We start from the raw sequence: 18859 nt of genomic DNA, 5'->3' as shown, positions 1-18859 counted from the left end.
TGATCAGCAGATGCAGCCGTTCCAGACTGAGCAGCCATGGCAACAGGCTCCCTCAGTGACAATGAGCCTTGCTCTTTCTGGACACAGAACACAGCTTTTGGCTTGGTTCCACTCGACTCCTGAGGCACCATTCCTTTTAGCTGCTTTAATTTCTCACAATCTGAGATTAGATGGCCTTTTCCCTGACAGAAATAACATTTTCTGGTGTATTTTGATTCTCTCTCATCTTGTTTTGGTTTTCCCTCCAAAATCTGAGGTCTTAGTTTCATGTCTGAGGGCTTCCCTTCACCATGGGCCCCTCCCCCTTGCTGGCTTTTCCCTGGTCCCTGAGAGTACTTGCTGTAGGTTTCTTTGGGTTTACCTACAGATTTCCCCTCACCCAAGGGCTTTCTTATTTGCGAAATAAAATCTGCGATCTCGGCTGCTTCTACCACAGATTTTGGTTTCCTTTCCCTCACCTGGAACTTCAATTCCCCATGGAGAACTGAATAGAACTGTTCCAGCGCTATCAAATCTTTAAGCTGTTGAAAGGTCTCTGTCCCCTCCTGCGATAGCCATTTCTCAAGCAGCCTCACCAATTGAGCCCCCACTTGGGTAAAAGTCTGCTCTGGTTTTTTTGTGAGGGACCTGAATCTTTGTCTCAGCTGCTCCGCATTTATCCCATGTCTGGCAAACACCAGTTTTTTAAACTCTGCAAAATCTTTCATCAGTTCCTCAGGCATCTCGGCATAAACCTCAGCCAGGCTACCACTGATTAAAGATCGCATGATGGTCATCTTCTCAGTTTCCCTCACTGAGAAGTCCACAAACGCTCTTTCCACTAAGGAAAAGAACACCTCAGGACAATCTCCCTTGTGGTACACAGGGAATTTCTTCAGGTCAGCTTTAGACAGTTGGCCTCCCTCAGAATCCCTATTATTATTATTGTTCTGATTCATCAGTTCCAATTTTTTTAATTCAAACGCCATTTTCTCTCTCTGCAATTCCCTCTCCATTTCCATTCTCTCTCTCTCTAATCTTTCTTCTTTTTCCAATTGCCTCATCCTCAGTTCATGCTGTTGGGCTATGAGCAATTTTCTGAGCTCTGGGTTCTGTTCTCCCGTGCTGTCACCTTGCACTGAGCCAAATTCATCCTCAGAACCTTGGTCTACCTGGGGGTCTTTCACTTCACCCATTTCTGCCATCTGGCTTCGAGTCAATGGCATAATCCCCCCTCAGAACAGGCTGCTTTAAAAAGTCAAGCCTCAAAATAAAACGACCACTTTTTTTTTTTCTTCAGAACCAGCTTGCTATAGATTACTGCTGTTCTTCAGCACTAATCTTGCAACAGTTGCGAGCCAGAGTCTACCCCCCTCTGCTAGGCCTCTCAGCAGGCAGGCTAAATCACTGCTACTTTACACAGTTTTGCCTCAGCTTTTTTCCCGCCAAAACAAGTTGCCTCAGAGCACCCTAATCTAGTCTTCCCACTTGGCACGTTCTTCCACTAGCGCACCTCCCCGTGAGGTACACCTAGAAGATTACCTACGCGCCTCAGATTGTCCCTGACTAGACCCCCCTTGCTCTGGGCACACTTGCCAAGGCTTTGCTGGACCGCTGGACAACTGGACCAGTCGTATCCCACACGCTGGACACCAATCAATGTGACAAACCCAGACCTACTGGGATATGTCACACAGTTACACTAAGCTGCCACCAACCATTCCCTGTAAGAAGTCACACAGACCAGGGATGGATTTTTAAACAATAAAAAGAATAAGGTTTATTTAAACACACACATGGAAAAATAAAACAATCAGGTGAATAGGATAAAGTAACGTGGCTTATTCTCACTCATACAAGCATACAGTTTGGTTCACACAGAACCCTTAACTTGAAGCACAGACCCTGAACCTATCAGTTCTGGCTAACCAACAGACACCTGAACCTATCAGGTTGGTACTCTGACACACAGTAGTACCCTGTCTGACACACAGACTCCCACAACAGCTTCTTCTTCCCAGCTGCTGCTTCGTCACATCCCAGTGTCTCTCACAGCGTCTCCTCTCACCACACAGGCATCACATATTTATACAGTACAGCCCCTCCTCCTGATGTCCCGCCTTCCACTCCCCATAGGATGGAACTTTCCCTCCAAACCCATGACAGACAGGTAACATCAGTGCTGTATGTAACACCTGGATCCAAGGCTGGTGATTAACTACCGACCAGTGGCGAACCTCCCTTATTTGGGCAAGGTGTTGGAGCGGGTTGTGGCCGGGCAACTCCAGGCGCTGCTGGATGAAACGGATTTTCTGGATCCATTTCAATCGGGTTTCAGGCCGGGTTTTAGTACAGAGACAGCCTTGGTCGCCCTGTATGATGACCTTTGCCGGGAGAGAGACAGGGGGAGTGTGACCCTGTTGATACTCCTGGACCTCTCAGCGGCTTTCGACACCATCGACCATGGTGTCCTTCTGGATAGGCTGGCTGGTTTGGGAGTTGGGGGCACTGTTTTACGGTGGTTCCGCTCCTTCCTAGCTGACCGTATCCAGAGGGTGGTGCTGGGGGACAGTTGCTCTGCCCCATGGCAGTTATGTCATGGGGTTCCTCAGGGCTCGATACTGTCCCCCATGCTGTTTAACATCTACATGAAACCGCTGGGAGAGGTCATCAGGAGGTTTGGGCTGAGGAGTCAGCAATATGCTGACGACACTCAGCTCTACCTCTCGTTTTCCACCAATCCAGGTGAGGCGGTTTCTGTGCTGAACTCGTGTCTGGACCTGATAATGGACTGGATGAGGGTTAATAAATTGAAACTCAATCCAGACAAGACGGAAGTGCTGTTAGTGGGTGCTTCGCCGGACAGGTTGGAGGGCCACTTCCCTGTCCTGAATGGGGTTACACTCCCCCTAAGGGACAGGGTCCGCAGCTTGGGGGTGCTCCTGGACCCCAGTCTAACACTGGAAGCCCAGGTGGACTCGGTGGCCAGGGGCGCCTTCCTCCAGCTGCGGAAACTATACCAGCTACGGCCCTACCTGGACGAGCGGAGTCTCATGACAGTTACACATGCACTGGTAACATCTCGTATTGATTATTGCAATGCGCTCTACGTGGGGCTGCCTTTGAAGACGGTCCGGCGACTGCAACTGGTCCAGAATCGAGCTGCGCGGCTGGTGAGTGGTGGGGCCGCCAGAGAGCACATCAAGCCGATTCTGTATAATTTACACTGGTTACCAGTTGCTGTCCGGGCCCAATTCAAAGTGCTTGTTTTGACATATAAAGCCCTAAACGGCTTGGGCCCTGGATACTTGAAGGACCACCTCCTTCCATATGAGCCTACCAGGCTGTTAAGATCTAGCCAGGGGGCCCTTTTGAAAGAGCCATCCCTCAAGGAGGTAAGAGGGATGGCTTGTAGACAAAGGGCCTTCTCGGCAGCTGCCCCCAGACTATGGAACGCCCTCCCAACTGAAATTCGCCTGGCGCCGACACTGATGATATTTCGACGCCAGGTCAAAACCTTCCTGTTCCAGAAGGCTTTTAATTGAAATAACATTAACTGTGGGTCTTAATGATGGCAATTTTAATTGTATTTTTAATTGTATTTTAATTGTATTTTAACTGTATTTTAATTATTTTATTTTATTGCATTGAATTTTAATTGTTGTGAGCCGCCCAGGGACCTTTGGGTAGAGTGGGCGGCATATAAATTAAATAAATAAATAAATAAATAAATAAAGATCATACCAAAAAATGTATATCTTTTTGTTAGAAGAGAATTTCGAGAATGAAAGTGTGAATGTAATGATGATGAAACAGATACAAAATTTTGGCTACAATATAGACACAGATGACTGGATTCAAATGTGGAATGATAACTATAGACAGATTAAATCAGCAAACCTGAGAGAAAATGTTTTAAAGAGGTCCTTTAGATGGCATTTAAAAATTGACAAAAAGGGTGTCAGCCATTAGATATCGATGTTAAAAATGTTGGCAGCAACTTCGGACTCTCTTTTGCATAGGTGGTGGATACGTGACAAGAGTAAAATATTAGAGATAGATTTAAAAAGATATTACACAAAGAAATACACAAGTAAATATTATCTTTAAACCAGTTATGCTCTTATATGGCCAGAAAGTGTTCGTTTAAAAGATATATATATACCCTGTTTCCCCAAAAGTATAATTTTTGAGGATACTTGTAATATAAGCCCTACCTCAAAAATAAGCCCCACTTAAGGGAAACCCCGCCCTCCACCCTTGTACAGCAACTAGAAGATGACATAATTGTATTTGAATGAACGTAGATCTTTGTATAGGGAAAAAAAACAACCCCTGAAAATAAGCCCTCATGCTTTTTTGGAGCAAAAATTAATATAAGGCCCTGTCTTATTTTCGGGAAAACACGGTAGTACCGGTAATTATGTTGTTGCACATATAAGCTTGATATGGGCTCAAAATGGGATAGCTTGTCAGAGTCATTATCTGTCCGAAAAAAATCCCTGAAATCCCCTCTCCTTTAGTGCCTCTATCCATGGAATTATAGCCAATAATTCCCTAAATTTAAAAAAATTGGATTTCTTGAAGTCCAGAATGCATGTGTGATTATACTTCGCTTCCCCTTCACACTGTGTAGCAAATTCCAAGAGAGGGTCGTCACTCCCACCTACGGCTCTCACCACTTCATCCTCATTAACAAGGTCCTCCCTGTTGGTTCAGATGGGTTCTAAAATAGCTGTTCCCCTTGTTGCCTCTTCCACTCTCTGGACCATGAAATTCTCTGCAAGTCCAGAAAGGAATTTGTTGGACCTTGTGCTCTTGGCAGAGTTTAACAGTCAACATATATTGGAATAGTTGAAATCTGCCATTACTACTGCATCTTTCCCTGTTCAATGTGTGGCCATCTGCTCTAGGAAGGCTTGAGACTATCTGTGCATGGACCAATCCGGGGAGTGACAATTGCATTAAGGCAGGGAAGTTAGCAGATCGTTTAAGAGGGAAGTGGATTGATGCCGCAACGAGACAATAGCATGAGGACAAAGCTCTGTCCCCTGGGCTGAATTCTGACCTGTTTGGGACACCCCACGGTGTCAAAACCACCCCGGAGAGGTGGTGAACTGGGGAGGAAGCCTGTTGATCACGGGGGCGGACGCGGTCATCCCCATTTGATCCAGAAAACTCCCTATTCAGCCAACGGGCAGAAACAAGCAGTTTAAAGCTCGCTTGCAAGTCGTCGGCAGCCGGTAAATAAGAAAAGCAACAATCAGCTATTCAGCATCAGTGTTACTATCGGGTGAGATATATTTTTACAACTAATTGCTTATGATTACCCCTGGAGAAGACAATTCCTATACAGTGGTGCCTCACTTAGCGATCGCTCCATGCAGTGACGAAATCGCTTAGCGATGGGGTTTTGCCCATCGCCGGAGCGATCGCTTAGCGATAGCCCCTATGCCTAAAAAATCGTTTTGCGATGATCGCAGGGATTCGATCAGTGCAAAGCAACCTTTTAAAAACAGCTGATCAGCGGTTCCAAAATGGCCACCACAAAAACAAAATGGCCACTGCTGTTTTGCCTCGCTTAAGAGGCACCCAAAATGGCCACCGCTATGGAGGAATTTCACTTTAAGGTAAGTTTTTATCCCATAGGAATGTATTAAACCTGTTTTAATCCGTTCCTATGGGCTTTTTAAAATCGCTTAGCAGCGAATTTTGCTGCAGGCATTAAAATAGCTAAGCGAGGCACCACTGTATACAGAAAAAAGAATGTTCTATCAATCTCTTCAATCATAGAGTGGCAGGAAATCTGGAAAGAGGGATAGTTAATGCAAAGAAAATAACTTAAAGATTAATGTGACATTAACTACTCATTTAAATTCATTCAAAATATACTTGAAGAATATTATAATTTGGCGTTATAAAGCTTAAGAAATTTTCTCATAAGTTATTACTAGGTAAGTCTGGACTCATGTTTGGACTACTTGAAGTTTTTTGGTATAATGCCCAGAACAGTGACCTTGAGTACTCTACTGTTGTTTAAAGCTTGGAAACCTGTTTTCTATTTTTTTTTTAAATTTCTTCATGCCTGACTGGAACATAGATAAATTAACCTAAAGTGTATCTTTTTAAACTCTACCTTGGGAATTAGTATATTGGGCCAAAGTGATCTTTTTGGAACTATCTCCAGGGACTTGGAATCACAGTTTCCAATCACAGAATTGCGGGAACTAGGCCACCAGGATTGGACTGAACTGGACTGTGATATTTGGGGCTTTTGAACCTCCTTCCAGGCCTGTTTGGCCAAAGTTGATATTTTGAAACTGCCCTGGCAGCTGGAAGTGCTTATGTTTGACTAGCTGGCATAAACCTGTGGAATTAGGCCATCAGGCCGCGGATACAACCATTGCATTGTATCTTGGCACACTGGGGATTTAAATTTTGGTTCAGCCCTATTTAGCCAAAGCGGACTCTTTGAACTGACTCTGGAGACTTGGAATATCTGTTTAGCTGAGTAGGCATCAATTTGCCAGGGATCAATTAGGACACAGATACAATCATCAAACTGAACTGCAAGTTGGCCTAAGCTCTTGGGCAGCTGGAACAGAATGTCACAACAAGGACAATTTTGGGGTGAAACAAAATCTACCCTTCAAACAATACTACAAATAGTGAGATCCCACTACCAAGGGGCAAAAGTATTCAATGAACATCTGAAGAATTAGTCAACAAGCGACAGGGAATAACAAAGAAGGAAATGAGAGTGTGCCGGATGCTGTATGCCAATCAAAAGAGGAGCTGGATGAAATTAATGGGAAAAACCTAAGAGAAACAACGTCAATATTGGATCAGAGGAGAGTATTAAGAGAAGACAAGGGGAGAAAATCAGTAAAGTTAATTAAAAAAACCTGGAAGATCTATTAAAGATAGACAAAGTGCATAAAGATCTAGGGGAGATAAATCAGATGCACAAAATGGTTTCAGAGGGCATAAAAATGGCAGAATGCTTAGAGAGACAGAAACACAAAGTACAGTGGTGCCTCGCTTAACGAGCGCACCGTATAATGAAGAAATCACATAGTGATCCCTTTTTTGGGATCGCTCATGCGATCGCTTACCGATGGCCTCTATGGCTGAAACTCGCATTGCGAAGATTGGTAAGCGTTTCGCTTACTGATCTTCGCATTGCGACCCCTGCGGATCAGCTGTTCGGCAGCTCCAAAATGGCTGCCACGTGACCCAAAACGGCCGCGCGCAGCGTTTTCGCGCCCTGCCCTCGCTTACCGAGGGTGCGAAAATGGCTGCGGATGGGGAAAACTTCGTTAAACGGTGAGTATTGGAGCCATTGGAACGGATTAAAGTAAGTTTAATGCGTTCCAATGGCATTTATGATTACGTTTAACAATGTTTTCTTATAGCGATGGTTAATCCGGAACGGATCAACCTCGCTATGCGGGGCACCACTGTAAAAAGAGAAATAAGAGAGGGAATTACTTAGAAAGATGAAAAAGAGAAAAATAAGAAGGGGGCCGTTAAGGTTGAAAAACATATATTTAACTTTGGGAATTGTAAAGGGGCATATCCTTTATATTAAAAAGGAGAATTAAACAGAAATAAGGGAGCCCTAACCAGGGCAAAGATGTAATATGGTGGGTTTTCATTTTAGGTAAATTAAACTAGATATAAAGTTGGGGCTTGGATCTGGAACCATTTTTATTAAGAATGTTATTACAAAATCTTGAAACTATTGTATACTATGAAAGTAATATGATAGTAGTCAAATTATATACTAAAATATGTACATGAATGGTTTGAATGTTTGAAAGATATCTGGAATTTGGGGGGACAATTTGGAAGACATTGAGATGTAAAAAACAATTGTAAAAGACAAATAATTGTAAGCAAACCATGTAACACGATGTTTGACAAGTACAAACCAATATAGATAGAGTGAAAAAATAATACAGTGGTGCCCCGCATAGCGACAATAATCCGTTCCAAAAAAATCGTCACTATACAGATTTGTCGCTATGCAGGGCAAAAATTGGAACACATGTAATGCATTCCTATGGGGAAAAAACTTACCTTTAAGCGAAAATCCTCCATCCGGCCGCCATTTTCACTGCCCGGTAAGCGAGGAAACGGTGCGAAAATGCTGCGGGTGGCCATTTTTTCTTCCGGCAGCCATTTTGGAACTGCCAATCAGCTGTTTCCAAAACATCGTTAAGCGAAAATTGGTTAAGCGAAACGCTAACCAATCATCGCAAAGTGATGTTTGCCCATTGGAAACATCGTTATGCGATCACTTCTGGGATCGCAAAACACAAATCGCTATGCGGATTCTTCATTAAACAGGGCGCTCGTTAAGTGAGTCACCACTGTAAAAAAATTTTTTTTAAAAAAAGAGGGAAGTGCATTAGACCACGGGCACTTTCTGATTCTCCATTGACAGCGTTGAGTCCAGAAGAATGCCCAGTATGCGCTGGGAACCACACAAATCACGGACATTAGGGGTTCCCAATTAGAGGACCTCTGTCTTGTTTGGGTTCAGCCTTAGTCTATGCTCCCTTTATCTTCCCACTGAAGAAGGTGGGAACAGAAATGACGTTACCTGTTTGTTAATCAATTATCCTAAGAATCCAAATTAGAGGTGGGTGGTGCAAAGCAAAATTCCCCAGTCTGGCTTGTCTGTTCAGGGGGAACAAGAAGGGAGCCTTGAAGGGGAACCCCCACACCCCAAATCAGGATGACCAAGGTTTGCCTTTTATCAACAGGACCTGCCCTAGGTGAGCATGGGGTTTTGGGTGAGCAGGATCGAGATTTTTTCTAAAAAAACCTCTACACCTAAGTAAGATGAAAGAAAACCATCTCCCCAAAGACCACCACTCTGCACATGTTCAAAGAGGAAGTGTGGGGTTGTGGATGGAGTGCCAGACTGGAAACCAGGAGACCTGGATTCAAATCCCTGCTGGGCCAGGAAAACAGAGAGAAGAGAGTGGTTGGCAAGGCTACTTAAGCCACCTCTTGAAATCTCACTTACCTTGCAAATGTTGGAGGGATCTGGGATTTGGTTCTTCGGTTTTGGTCCTAAAAACAGCAAAATCAACTCAGCTCAGTCTCACCCCTTCCTAGAAGAAAAGAAAAAGATCAGCCTGGAGGCTTCATGGATAAAGTAATTCAAAAATGTTTCCTTACGGGATGTGCCTTTGTCATGTTTATATTGAATGGGGCTACATCTTCATCCCTCTCCCTTCTTCAGGCAGCAGAACAAAAGGAGAAGGCAGGAAGGCAGGAAGGCAGGAAGGCAGGAAGGCAGGAAGGAAGGAAGGAAGGAAGGAAGGAAGGAAGAAGCATCTCATGCGAGGCTCCGAGATAAAACCTCCATCATCCCAGTGAGGAGGGGGCAACAGCAGGAATCTAGAGAGCAACAGGGCATGCTTCCTGCTGACACATTTGATGAAAGCAGCAGGAAACAAGATTGTTTTTCTCCCGCAATTTACTTAAAGTATTTTTACCCCACATTTCTCGTTATAAAGGACTCGAGGCAGCTTACTTTCATCAGTAAAAGACAACATTTAAAAATGAAAAACAGCAAGACTACAAACTTTTTTAAAAATCTGCACAATACTACACTACAAATGGAAAACAAAATCAACACCAGAGCCTGTGTGATGTAGTGGACGGAGGGTTGGACTAGGTCTTGGGAGACTTGGGTTCAAATCCCTACAGCCACGGAAGCGGACTTGAAGGTTGGGAAGAAGGGTGAACCCCTCCTTGAGCAGCTCACATAACTCAAGGACCCTCTTATGAGGGGCAACGTAGTGTCCTTTATAAAGTGTGCAGGGTTGGGACCTGGGTTCAAAACTCCTCTCAACCAAGGAAACTCATGGGGGTGGGTTAGCAATGGTGAACCTCTCCTTCATCATCTCACTTCTCTCACGGATCCCTCTTAGGGCCCCCATGGGTCAGAAGCAACCTCACAGCACAGGAAATGTCCCTTTTATCCTCCCATCGAAGGAGAAGGTGGGAACAGAAATGACGTTACCTGTTCATCAATTATCATCAGAGTCCAAAGTAAAGGTGGATGGTGTAAATCAAAATCCCCCAGTCTGGCTTGTCTGTTAAAGGGGAAGAAGAAGGGAGGCTTGAAGGGGAAACCCCCACAAACCCCAAATCAAGATGACCAAGGTTTGCCTCTTGTCAAGAGGACCTGCCCTTGGTGACCATGGGGTTTGGGGTGAAAAAACATAAATAAAATGCAAAGAAAACCATACCATCAAAAAGGAACACTTTGCACATGTTCAAAGAGGAAGTGTGGTGTCGTGGATGGAGTACCAGACTGGAAACCAGGAGACCCGGATTCAAATCCCTGCTGGGCCCAGGAAACTGAGAGGAGAGAGTGTGTGGCAAGGCTACTTAAGGCACCTCTTGATAGCTCTCTTACCTTGCAAATGTTGGTGGGATCTGGGATTTGGTCCTTTGTTTTTCGTCCCAAGAACAGCAAAGACAACTCAGCTCAGTGTCACCCCTGCCTAGGAGAAAAGAAAAATAGAAAAGATCAGCCTGGAGGCTTCATGGATAAACAAATCAAAAATGCTTCCTTATGGGATGTGCCTTTGTCATGTTTCTATCGAATGGGGCTCCATCCCCATCTCTCGTCTTCAGGCAGCAGAACAAGACGAACACAAAAGCAGGACAGAAGTAAATGCTGAGATAAATTTAACTTCATGAGAATTCTAAGGAAATACAGGCTTTTCTGTGCCTTCTTCACTAGCATGATGGCATTTGTAGTCTATGAGAGGTCCTCTGAGATGTAAGCACCCAGAAATTTAAAACTACCAACCCTCTCCACTTCCTCGCCATTTATGTACAGTGGTAAATGTGCATTTCTCTTCCTTCTAAAATCAATTATGAGTTCTTTAGGTTTATGTTAAGGGTAAGATTATTTTCTTTACACCAGCTTATCAACGCTTGTACTTCCTTTCTGTAAGCAGACTCCTTGTCTGTCTCCTAGCATCATCAGGAGATTTATTTCTCCTGTATGCAAATTGCCATGGGTGCAAAGAAGGTGGAAGATTAGCCTTAATGTAATCCAGCAACAATCTCTCAAAACATTTCATAATAACAGATGTTAAAGGTACTGGTCTATAATCATTGCGAGATACCACAGCTGACTGCTTGGGGACTGGCACTATAACAGATTTCTTCAAGCAAGTGGGGACAGAACACAGCGACAAGGATAGATTGAAAATATCCGAAAAAAATTCCAGCTAATTCTGCGGCACAGCCGCTAACAACTCGTCCCATGATTCCATCTGGTCCAGCTGCCTTTTGAGCGTTAATATTCTGGAAAGCATGTCTCACATCTGAAATCTGAAGTAGTAGTGATTGTCTGTCGATGGTAGATTCTAGCGATTTCTATAGAGAGCAGGTGCTGGAATAATAGTTGTACCTGTTTCCACCTTAAAACGGCTGAACATTTGATTAAACTTTAATTTAATTTAATTGGTATTAAGTTTATATTACAATTGGGTTATGTATTTTTATTATATGCTTATTAAGTAATTTATATAATTAGATTGCACCATTTTCTGTTAATTTTGATATTTTGATTTGGTATTTATTTGTCAACTGTTTTTTTCCCCTTTTCCTCCTTTTCTTTTCTTCCTTCCCCCTTCTCTCTCCCTGATATGGATTGGAAGGCCTGCCCCCCCAGCGAGGGGCCTTTTAAGATCTCTGTGACTACGGGTAATGGGAGGTATAGCGTCGGCGCAGTCCCTACTCATGTTAGAAGAACAAGGAACAGATGTTTGAAGGCTGTTCATTGTTCTGAGACTGTGACCATCCCCCAATATCGAGGTAACCAGTTCAGCCAGCCTTCTACTCTATCCCTGCTGCTGCTGAATGCCAGGTTTGTGTCCAATAAATCCCAGGTAATTTGTGACCTTATCCTGGAGGACGCAGACCTTGCATGCATAACCGAGACGTGGATTGGCGGGGAGGGGGGCCCTCCCCTGGCTCTCATCTGTCCACCCGGTTATGCCGTCCAGCACCAGGGTAGACTGGAGGGGCGAGGGGGGGGGAGTAGCCATTGTGTATAAATCCAGCTTACAGGTTACCAGACGCTCCTCGGTGGTAAGGCCGGGTCTAGAGGCACTCCACGTGTCGATTGGGGCCAGGGATGGAATTGGGATTTTGCTGTGTTATCACGCTCCCTGTAACCCAGCGACTTCCCTTCCGGAGCTGGCCGACTTTGTCTCCGCAGCACTGTTGGGATCCCCAAGGCTTCTGGTCTTGGGTGACTTCAACGTGCACGCGGGGGCAGAGGTTACCGGGCCAGCTCTTGAGTTCCAGGAAACCATGGCTTCCTTGAACATGTCCCAACATGTCAACGGCCCCACCCACGTGGGTGGCCATACGTTGGACCTGATCTTTTCCACCAACTGGAGCGAGTGTGGTCTGGTGGTGACCGACCTTGTGTCGCTCCCCTTGTCATGGTCAGATCACCATCTGGTAAAATGTAATGTTTCCGTGGCTCTCCCCCCTCGCAGGGAGCAGGGACCTACTTTCATGGTCCGCCCTCGAAGGCTACTGGATCCGGTTGGATTCCAGGATGCCATGAGAGGGTTCACGGCTGACCTGGCTAGCGCTCCTGTTGACGCTCTGGTTGACAGCTGGACCACGGCTGCCACCAGGGCCGTAGACATGATCGGGCCTAAATGCCCCCTCCGTCGCAGAATGCGCCCGGCACCTTGGTTTAACCAGGAGCTCCGAGCTCTGAAGCAACATCGGAGAAGGCTAGAGCGTAAGTGGAGGAAGGACCCGACGGATTATAATTGGATAGCTGTCAGGGTCGCAGCTAACCTTTACCTGGCTAAGGTAAAGGCTGCCAGTCGAGCATATCTCGCTAACTGGATAAGTGAAGCGTCCAACCAGCAGGGGGAACTATTCCGTATAGTACGTGACCTATCCGGTATTGGTCTGAGTGATGGGCCTCCCCCTAATCTTTCACCGGACCAATTTTCAGCATTTTTAAAATCTAAAGTGGAGGCCATCCGCCGGGAGCTCTCTCCTTTTTTTGAATACAGTGAGTCGAGCAGAGATGTCCAGCGCTCCGTCTTGCCCGGTGATTTTCGACACCTTTCAGCCTGTCACGCCTGATTCGATGGCCAAGGTGCTTGACCGCTGTCGAGCCACCACCTTCTCCCTTGACCCTTGCCCAGCCTGGCTAATCAAAGCAGCCAGGCCAATAGCAACAGAATGGGCCACTGTAATAATAAATGGGTCTTTCCTCGAGGGCAGGTTTCCTTCTGCCCTCAAGGAAACACTCATTAGGCCCATAAGAAAGAAACCTAGTTTGGCGGCAGGCGAAATTGGCAACTATAGGCCCGTCGCCAACATTTCTTTCATGAGCAAAGTGGTGGAGAGGGTGGTGGCCAACCAGCTGCAAGCTCACTTGGAAGAAACGGATGCCCTGGATCCATTTCAGTCGGGCTTTAGGCCGCGCCACGGAACAGAGATGGCATTGGTTGCCCTGTATGATGACCTACTGAGGGAGGCTGACAGGGGAAAAATTTCTCTGTTAGTCCTTCTCGACATCTCAGCGGCCTTTGATACCGTCGACCACGGTATCATCCTGGGGAGGCTCTCCGAGCTGGGAATTGGTGGCCTGGCGCTTGCCTGGCTCCGTTCCTTCTTGGAGGACTGTCCCCAGAGAGTACAGCTTGGGGAGAGTGTCTCAGCCCGTGGAGCCTCAATTGTGGGGTTCCACAGGGGTCGATTATCTCCCCAATGCTGTTTAATATCTTTATGAGGCCGCAGGGGATGTGGAGCGTCGTGTTATCAGTATGCGGATGACACCCAGCTCTACGTCTCCTTTACACCAACTGCACGTGATGCCGTCCTGTCCCTCCAGCGCTGCCTGGGGACCATACTGGAGTGGATGCAGGAGAACGGACTGAGGCTGAACCCGGACAAGACGGAGGTCTTGCGGGTGGGTGCCCCCACTGTTGGCGGCTTGGGTGACTCCCTCTCATTTGGGGGGGGTGACTCTTGCCGCAAAGAGTGGGGTTCACAGTCTGGGGATCCATCTGGACCCGGCGCTCTCCATGGAGACTCAGGTGGCATCTGTGGTCCGCACCGCCTTTTTTCATCTTTGGCGGATAGCCCGGCTGCGACCCTATCTAGATGTGGGGGCGCTCACCACCCTGGTCCATGCGCTCGTAATCTCAAGATTAGATCACTGTAATGCGCTCTACGTGGGGCTACCTTTGAGGCTGATGCGGAAACTCCAAGTGGTGCAGAATGCGGCGGCCAGACTCCTAAGTGGAGCTCGAAGATACCATCACATTTCTCCTATTCTGGCTGCGCTGCATTGGCTGCCCATTCAGTTCCGCGTTGACTTCAAAGTTCTGATGCTTACGTTTAAAGCCCTAAATGGTTTAGGGCCTCGATATTTGGCGGAACACTTACTCCCACCCAGTTCTACCCGTGTCACCCGAGCAAGTCAGGAGGTGAGGCTGAGGAGCCTGATGCCGAGGGAGGCCCGGAAGGAAAAAACAAAAAAACGGGCCTTCTCGGCGGTGGCTCCTCGCCTCTGGAACAACTTACCTCCTGACATTCGCGCAGCTCCCTCACTGGGTATTTTTAAGAAACAACTGAAAACATTGATGTTCAGGCAGGCCTTCCCCCTATCCTCCTAATACCTAACTATCCTTTTTTTCTGTTTAATATACTGTACCCTGTTTCTCGCCATCTTTGGGGAAAAAAATTTATTCTATCTTTCAATTTTGTAAATTATTTTTTTGTGATGTGGTTTGTCATACGTTTATTTTTTAAGTGTATGTTGTAAGCCGCCTAGAGTGGTCACAATTGACTAGATAGGCGGGGTATAAATAAATAAATAAATAAATAAATAAATAAATAAATAAATAAATAAATAAATAAATAAACTGCTCATCCAAAAATCACTGCTGCTAAGCAGACTGTTTTTGTTATTCCTCTTATAGACTGAGAGTTGGTTGAGAACCAGGACACAGAGAATTGTCATTGGGCGGTTTTCAAAATGGCCGGGGTCAAAGAGAAGGAGGACTTTCAATTTTCCAGATATTTCTTGGATCATCTGTTAGGGGGAGGCACCAAAGTGTGCTTAACAATGACGTTCACAAGTGCTCAGAATCTTGGATGCTCGAAACCAAGAAGAAATGTAAATTTGTTTTATTTTCCCTCTTCCCATAATTGTCTTCTCCTTTGCAAGGGCATTAAGAGAAAAGGCCGGAAGGTGAAGGAACTTAGCCAGGAAACCTTTCTATTGGGGTAAACAGGAGAGAAGAGGATGGAGCCGAAGGATAAGGGAAGAGCAGACGCAAACAGGAAAGGAGAAAAGAGAGAATATGGAACGGAGGAACCTTCTCCCACGCGGGGGTGTGGGATTGTCTTCCCAGAGGAGATGACCGGAGGGGGAGGGTGGTGGACTGAGGAGACGCTGCCCCTCTTGCATCTGCTGGTGTCAGCCTCAAGGGAAGCCCCACATAAAGAGATTACGGTAGTCTATTCTTGAGACTATCTCTGCATGGACCAATCTGGGGAGTGACATTGAAGGAAAAGTGAGAACAGAAATGATGTTAATCAATTACAATGGTGTAAAGCAAAATTCCCCATTCTGTATTGTCTGTTAAGGGGGAACAAGAAGGGAGAGTTAAAATGGAACCCCACAAACCGCAAATCAGAATGACCAAAGTTTGCCTCTTATCAAGAGGACCTCCCTTTGCTGACCATGGGGTTTGGGGTGAGCAGGATTGAAATCTTTAAAAAACACACATATAAAATGGTTTGCTGCCTTATCATGGCGAAGGGGCTTGAGTAACTCAGAGAAGCTATGGGCTATGCCGTGCAGGGACACCCAAGACGGACAGGACATAGTGGAGAGTTCCGACTAAACGCAATCCACCTGGAGTAGGAACTGGCAATGCCACTCCAGTATCTTTGCCAAGAACGCCCCATGATCAGAAACAAAAGGCTAAAAGATATGACGCTGGAAGATGGGACCCTCAGGTCGGAAGGCGCCCCACATGCTACTGAGGAAGAGCGGAGGACAAGTACAAGTAGCTCCAGAGCTAATGAAGTGGTCGAAGCCGAAAGGATGCTCAGCTGTGGATGTGCCTGGAAGTCAAAGGAAAGTCCAATGCTGCAAAGAAAAATACTGCATAGGAACCTGGAATGTAAGATCTATGAACCTTGGGAAGCTGGAGGTGGTCAAACAGGAGATGGCAAGAATAAACAGCGACATCCTGGGCATCAGTGAATTAAAATGGACAGGAATGGGCAAATTCAGCTCAGATGATTATCATATCTACTATTGTGGGCAAGAATCCCGTAGAAGGAATGGACTGGCCCTCATAGTCAAAAAAAGAGTGGGAAAAGCTGTAATGGGATATAATTTCAAAAATGATAGAAAGATGTCAATACGAATCCAAGGCAGACCTTTCAACATCACAATAATCCAAGTTTATGCACCAACCACCACTGCTGAGGAGACTGAAATTGAACAATTTTATGAAGATTTACAATACCTTCTAGAACTGACACCAAAGAAAGATGTTCTTCTCATTCTAGGGGACTGGAATGCTAAAGTAGGGAGCCAAGAGATAAAAGGAACAACAGGGAAGTTTGGCCTTGGAGTTCAGAACGAAGCAGGACAAAGGCTAATAGAGTTTTGTCAAGAGAACAAGCTGGTCATCACAAACACTCTTTTCCAACAACACAAGAGGCGACTCTATACATGGAAATCACCAGATGGGCAATATCGAAATCAGAATGATTATATTCTCTGCAGCCAAAGATGGAGAAGCTCTATACAGTCAGCAAAAACAAGACCTGGAGTTGACTGCGGCTCTGATCATCAGCTTCTCATAGCAAAATTCAAGCTTAGACTGAAGAGAGTAGGAAAAACCACTGGGCCACTCAGGTATAATCTAAACCAAATCCCCTATGAGTACACAGTGGAAGTAAAGAACAGATTTAAGGAACTAGATTTGGTGGACAGAGTGCCTGAAGAACTTTGGATAGAGGCTCGTAACATTGTCCAGGAGGCAGCAGCAAAAACCATCCCAAAGAAAAGGAAATGCAAGAAAGCAAAGTGGCTGTCCAACGAGGCCTTACAAATAGCAGAGAGGAGAAGGGAAGCAAAATGCAAGGGAGATAGGGAAAGTTACAGAAAGTTGAATGCAGACTTCCAAAGAATAGCAAGGAGAGACAAGAGGGCCTTCTTAAATGAACAATGCAAAGAAATAGAGGAAAATAACAGAAAAGGAAAAACCAGAGATCTGTTCAGGAAAATTGGAGAAATTAGAGGAACATTTTGCGCAAAGATGGACATGATAAAGGAGAAAAATGGGAGGGACCTAACAGAAGCAGAAGACATCAAGAAGAGGTGGCAAGAATACAAAGAGGAATTATATCAGAAAGATGTGGATATCCCTTACAACCCAGATAGTGTGGTTGCTGACCTTGAGCCAGACATCCTGGAGAGTGAAGTCAAGTGGGCCTTAGAAAGCCTGGCTAACAACAAGGCCAGTGGAGGTGATGGCATTCCAGTTGAACTATTTAAAATCTTGAAAGATGATGCTGTTAAGGTGCTACATTCAATATGTCAGCAAGTTTGGAAAACTCAGCAGTGGCCAGAGGATTTGAAAAGATCAGTCTACATCCCAATCCCAAAGAAAGGCACTGCCAAAGAATGCTCCAACTACCGCACAATTGCACTCATTTCACATGCTAGCAAGGTTATGCTCAAAATCTTCCAAGGTAGGCTTCAGCAGTATGTGGACCGAGAACTCCCAGAAGTACAAGCTGGATTCCGAAGAGGCAGAGGAACTCGAGACCAAATTGTTAACTTGCGCTGGATTATGGAGAAAGCCAGAGAGTTCCAGAAAAATATCTACTTCTGCTTCATTGACTATGCAAAAGCCTTTGACTGTGTGGACCACAACAAACTATGGCAAGTTCTTAAAGAAATGGGAGTGCCTGACCACCTTATCTATCTACTGAGAAACCTATATGTGGGACAGGAAGCAACAGTTAGAACTGGATATGGTACAACTGATTGGTTCAAAATTGGGAAAGGAGTACGACAAGGCTGTATATAGTCCCCCAGCTTATTCAACCTATATGCAGAATACATCGTGCGGAAGGCTGGACTGGAGGAATCCCAAGCCGGAATTAAGATTGCCGGAAGAAATATCAACAACCTCCGATATGCAGATGATACCACTCTGATGGCAGAAAGTGAGGAGGAATTAAAGAACCTTGTAATGAGAGCGAAAGAGGAGAGTGCAAAAAACGCTCTGAAACTCAACATCAAAAAAACTAAGATCATGGCCACTGGTCCCATCACCTCCTGGGAAATAGAAGGGGAAGATATGGAGGCAGTGACATATTTTATTTTCTTTGGCTCCATGATCACTGCAGATGGAGACAGCAGCCACAAAATTAAAAGACGCCTGCTTCTTGGGAGGAAAGCGATGACAAATCCTGATGACCATCTTAAAAAGCAGAGACATCACATTGCCAACAAAAGTCCGAATAGTCAAAGCTATGGTTTTTCCTGTCGTGATGTATGGAAGTGAGAGCTGGACCATAAAGAAAGCAGACCGCTGAAGAATTGATGCCTTTGAATTGTGGTGCTGGAGGAGGCTCTTGAGAATCCCCTGGACTGCAAGGAGAACAAACCTATCAATTCTAAAGGAAATCAACCCTGAGTGCTCACTGGAAGGACAGATCCCGAAGCTGAGGCTCCAGTACTTTGGCCATCTCATGAGAAGAAAAGACTCCCTGGAAAAGACCCTGATGTTAGGAAAGTGTGATGGCAAGAGGAGAAGGGGAC

At 45.5% G+C, this 18859-nt stretch overlaps 2 protein-coding genes across 7 annotated transcripts in view; both read right to left on the bottom strand.

Annotated features, from left to right (window-relative positions):
• LOC140703827 (uncharacterized) overlaps positions 1-18859 on the bottom strand; it is a 221687-nt gene that overhangs the window by 138699 nt on the left and 64129 nt on the right. The gene's annotated exons all lie outside the window — the stretch shown is intronic.
• LOC140703801 (uncharacterized) overlaps positions 1-18859 on the bottom strand; it is a 44011-nt gene that overhangs the window by 22393 nt on the left and 2759 nt on the right. For 3 of the 6 annotated variants that reach the window (XM_078387572.1, XM_078387571.1, XM_078387575.1), the window contains exons 3-4: positions 10421-10508; positions 9017-9104 (exon numbers count right to left, since the gene is read on the bottom strand). The exons of 1 other annotated variant lie outside the window; for it this stretch is intronic. The gene's annotated coding sequence lies outside the window, so the exon portion shown is untranslated. Of the gene's footprint in view, positions 1-9016; positions 9105-10021; positions 10095-10420; positions 10509-18859 lie in introns of all 6 variants that reach the window. 2 more of the 6 variants (XM_078387574.1, XM_078387573.1) reach the window with 1 other exon arrangement.

The sequence above is a fragment of the Pogona vitticeps genome, chromosome 2 (genome assembly GCF_051106095.1).
Source record: "Pogona vitticeps strain Pit_001003342236 chromosome 2, PviZW2.1, whole genome shotgun sequence".
NCBI classification, from domain to species: domain Eukaryota; kingdom Metazoa; phylum Chordata; class Lepidosauria; order Squamata; family Agamidae; genus Pogona; species Pogona vitticeps.
This window is presented reverse-complemented; position numbering and strand designations above follow the sequence as displayed.